The sequence below is a fragment of the Bison bison genome, unplaced genomic scaffold, assembly GCF_000754665.1.
Source record: "Bison bison bison isolate TAMUID 2011002044 unplaced genomic scaffold, Bison_UMD1.0 scf7180017864289, whole genome shotgun sequence".
Lineage (NCBI taxonomy): Eukaryota > Metazoa > Chordata > Mammalia > Artiodactyla > Bovidae > Bison > Bison bison.
Genome location: NW_011494861.1, coordinates 10,647,962 through 10,652,547, shown reverse-complemented (window position 1 = coordinate 10,652,547; position 4,586 = coordinate 10,647,962). Strand labels below are relative to the sequence as shown.

The 4,586-nt window shown below is 60.5% G+C and overlaps 1 long non-coding RNA gene across 1 annotated transcript in view; it reads left to right on the top strand.

Annotated features, from left to right (window-relative positions):
* Nucleotides 1–4,586, top strand: part of LOC104995921 — a 5,187-nt gene that overhangs the window by 254 nt on the left and 347 nt on the right. The window contains exon 2 of the long non-coding RNA XR_826124.1: nucleotides 3,486–3,568. This is a non-coding gene — a long non-coding RNA (uncharacterized LOC104995921). The remainder of the gene's footprint in view (nucleotides 1–3,485; nucleotides 3,569–4,586) is intronic.

Below are 4,586 nucleotides of genomic sequence, written 5' to 3'. Positions count from 1 at the left end.
GAGGGGCGCACCCTGGGGTCCGCATTCGAATCGAGGTTTCAGCTCAGTTTGGGTGCTGTTTTTCTGTGGGGGGGGGGGGCGCTTGTCTAGTATGCCAGGTTCGAAGGAAAACCCGATCCTTTTAAATCCCTTGAATTCTGGGAGCGCGATCCCACTGGTATGGAAAAGCGTCCCTGTGCCAACAACCGTGCCCCACTCAGTACAGGCCCTGGGCTCCATTTCTCTGCAGTCTTCCCCATCCAGGTCCCTCATCCAGGCCGGACTTTATCCTAGTCACTGCTAGGCGGCTAAGCGCTTCTTCTGGAGGGGCAACCCCAGGGCCCCCCAGCCGCCAGTGTGGGTGGGAGGTGGAATGGGCCTTGAAGGACGTGACCAAAGAAGGCCACAGTGACCTGCTCCCCCTGCGTTACACTCCCTCCCTGTTTTCTCTAGGCCTATCTCTGTCCCCAAGCTTCTCGGTCCATCAGGATGGTAACCCCCTACTCCACACGGCTTACCTCTCTCTGGCACTGTCCAACGCATGGACCCCTCACCCCACTGGCTTCCTGCCTCTCTCCACCAGCTCACTGCAGCCTGCTGCCTCCTTCCCCAGCCCTCCAGTGCACCACTGGCAGCAGGTTCTTGCCTAATCAGCATCTGTGTGGTGCCCAGGTGCATCCCAGCCCTGACCCTGGCATCTGCCTGATGGCTGCCCTTCATGTCTACTCCGTCTTTTCTAGCAGGGTCCTCAAGAGGAGCTCACCACGGATGAGCCCACAGGATGAGAAACTCCTGGAGGGTCAGGGAGCACTGAGGGGTTGGGGGCTGGGCAGCGTTCCTCAGGCTGACCCTGGAGGCAGGACTCCCATCCGGTCCACCCTGCTGGGCTCTGCAGCTCCATCCGTGGGAGAGCCTCTCCTGGTGTTGGGGCGGGGGGGGAGCAGGACGAAGGGGGTGACACCCCTGAGGGCAGTGACCAGGAGGACGGTAGGAGGACTGGCCTGCTGGCTCAGTCCCGTACATCTGGCGCACGGTCAGGCTGCCTCCGACTGATGACAGTCCTATTTATAGCCTCCACCAGAGAACGTCCCTGGCCGTGGCAGTGGGCACCCGCCTGCGCCTCGAGACCTCGGGCCTCCTGCCAAGAAGAGCCTGGGCGGGGGCTGCTGTGGCCAGTGCGGGTCACCACCTGGCTCGCTGCCTGCCCCAGCCGCTCCGCAGGCCTACTGAGGGGCCGAGGCAGTTTCCAGCCTGAGGAGAGGGGCTACTGGAGACACCACCCACCCACCTCTTGAGGTCCCCTATGCCTGACCCAGCCTAGCTCTTCCATTGGAGAGGCCCCGGGCTGTCCTCAGTGGCTGGCTGTGCCCTGCAGGGATGGGGCAGGAAGGAAGAGGCCTTGGGCAGCTGGCGTGTGCCCCAGTGATCTGGCTGAAACAGGCCCAGAGACCCCTGCTGATGCCCCGAGGACCGAGGTTCCCAGGGTGCCTCAAGTCCGCAGTGAGCTGCCCACGCTGCACAGGAGCCAGACTGGTAGGCTGGTCCCCTTGCACCCTCCAGGAAGCCCTGCTTGGGGTGGCGGGAGGTTGCACAGCTGGCCTCGCCACCTGCCTGGCACCGAGACTAGGAGGCCTGCCCAGGATGCAGAGAAGGAAGGCCTCCCCCAGCAGCATCCCGGGTGACCCAGGACCAGTGGGAGGGGAGGCCAGGAGGCGCTGCCTGTGCCAGGCTCTGTCCTGTGCTGACTGCTACGCGGCCGCTGATGGTCTGAGGGGCTGTGCCTGCCAAGGCTCTGCAGGGAAGTGGGCTGGACAGAGGGCAGGTGCCCCCACCTTTCTCATCTCTTTGTCTCTGCATCTCTTGTCTGTGGCTCTAGACTCCAGTCGAGGAAGGAAGATGTTTTCTGTTTCTGGTGATTCCTGACTCAGGGCTCAGGCTCGTGCTTGTCACTCAGTAAATGTCCATTACATGAGTGGACCATCCGGAGCTGATGTTGCCACCCTTTTAGAAGTCAGAGGGCAGGAGGAGGGCCCACAGGGGACACTGAGGCCCCAGGGGGAAAGGTGCCCTCCTTGGGGTGTGAGGCACGTGGGGGCAGCCTCATGGCACTTCTACACCCACCTCAGTCTGCCTGCACCCCACCCGGCATGGAGGTGGGTGGGTTGGGGGCCCACCTGGCCTGTGGGAGACCCCAGGAGGCCTGATTCCTCTGAGAAGGTGGCCCTGGGGTCTTCAGGCCAGGGGCAGATGCAGAGCCGCCCCAGAGAGGCAGGCCTGATGGAGTCCAGCCATCTTGATGCTCTGGCTGTTCATGGTCCAGGCTGGACACCACCCTCTCAGGACCATCCCTCTCCCTACCCAGCTCCTCCTCCAGCCGACATGATGGCCAGGCCAGCACCTTTGGCCACTGCTGACTCTCCCTCTTTTTTTTGGTGTGTTTTTTGAGAATTCAGATTTTGTATAGATTTGTCTGTGGGACACAGTGTTAGGATTGGGGGGTCCTGTCAGGGAGGGGCAGTACCTCTGTGAACCTCCAGCTCCCCAACACCTTCAACCAAAGTCCAGCAGGTTCCTGAGGCCGTGGCCCCTAAAAGACCTGCTGGTCATCAACTCAGGTGCATTGGCCAGGAGCAGTGCCCACGACCCACCCAGGACTCCTGCCAGGGGTTGGGCCCAGGTTGGGGCAGGGGAAGTGCCTTTCACCTGGGACCAGAACTGCCGCGGCTCCCCCGCCTCCCAGACTCCAAGTCGCCCTTGCTCTCAGGCTTTGCAAAGTATAGAGGTTTCACTGGTTTGCATTTGGAGAGGCTGCCGACTGAAAAGTCAGCTTTGCTCCAAGTCTGCAGGGGCCCCACGTGGGGACCCCCTGCCCTGCGTCCAAGTAGGCCTGTGTCCTCATGAGACAGTGGCCCTGAGCTTGCGGCCCTGGGCTTGGTGACTGGAAACCATGATGCCGGTTTGGAGTTCAACCCGAGAAGATGCCTCCTGACCCGGGTGTGCGGGAGACAGCAGCTGCTTCTGTTTCCAGCGTTTTTGTTTTCTAAATTGAAACATCATTTTCATTGTTTTCCTTTTAACAGAAATGTGGTTTCATCTTGTGGGGAAGGAAGAGCTGCAGAGAATTTGCTGTCTTGGGCGGGCTGGGTGGACTACGGTGGCTGGAGGAAGTGGTCTCAGGGGGCTTTTAGGGACACGTGGCCCTTTGGCTCCTGGCCCCACACTTGGGGGGTCCCGCTGGGGATCTGCCCCCACATTCATGCAGCCAAGTGTGGACACTGCAACCCCCCAACCCTGCAGCTCACCTGCACCCCCTTCTGGAGGGGACTCTGTCCTGCAGGCCCTCCAGCTACCTCCATGCTCTTTGGGCAGGACAGAGACCCCTGGGGCCCAGGCACGACGCAGGAGTCAGAGCTGCCTGAGAACAGGTCTCTCTGGGGACCTGTTGTCCCCAGAGGGGACATGATGTCCTCATCTCTGGGACATCATGACCTATCCTCTCCTAACAGATGTTCAGAGGCCGAGGCCCAGCTGGATAGGGCTGGCATCGTCAGTGGCCGCTTGAGCTCCTGGAACAGAAAGAGGCTGGCAGGTACGGCTTGCTCCGGGTGCCTGGCAGCACCCCCCCATGCTTCTCAGACTCAGAACTAGGCCAGCCCCCCTTTTCCTGGACCCCCTTCTCCTTGGCTGTCATTCTTCTCTGTTCTGTTGCCACAGCTAGCCCTTTGGGGGTTCAGTGCCCAGCTGCCCCACCTGCTCTGGGAGCTGGGGTCCAGCAGAGGCGGAGGTCATCTGGTCCTGCAGGGGGACCAGCTCCACCCCAGCTGCCCCTACTGCTAGCTGTGACTATGTTGAGGCAGGTGTGTTGAGGGAAATTGTGTGGGAACCTACTAAGAGACAAGCAGGAATGGTGAAGGGATGGGTGGGTCCAAGGACATGACTGGATTGGTTCCAGTCATCAGACTCGTCTGGCCTTTCATGTGAGAGCATAATTATCCCACGGTAGGAGAAGGCAATGGCAACCCACTCCAGTACTCTTGCCTGGAAAATCCCATGGACGAAGGAGCATGGTAGGCTGAAGTCCATGGGGTCGATAAGAGTCAGACACGACTGAGCGACTTCACTTTCACTTTTTACTTTCACGCATTGGAGGAAATGGCAACCCACTCCAGTGTTCTTGCCTGGAGACTCCCAGGGACGGGGGAGCCTGGTGGGCTGCCGTCTATGGGGTCGCACAGAGTCGGATACGACTGAAGTGACTTAGCAGCAGCAGCAGTGACATAGTAGTGGTGTTAGTCTTCAGTTGAGTCCAGTTGTTTGCAACCCCATGAACTACTGTAGCCCTCCAGGCTCTTCTGTGGGACTCTCCAGGCAGGAATACTGGAGTGGGTTGCCATACCCTCCTCCAGACCGGCCTCCCACATCCATCCGTCCATAATTATACCCATCCCCACCCACCATCCCTCCATCCGTCCGCCCTCTGCCTGTTCTTCCAGTTGTCCTCTGCCTCCCGCCCTGTCCTGCACACCTCTCTGCCTGTTTGTCTCCAGTGCCTCTGGACACATCACAGAGTGGCTGGTGGACCAGCCGCGCGCGCCCCCTCCCACCCT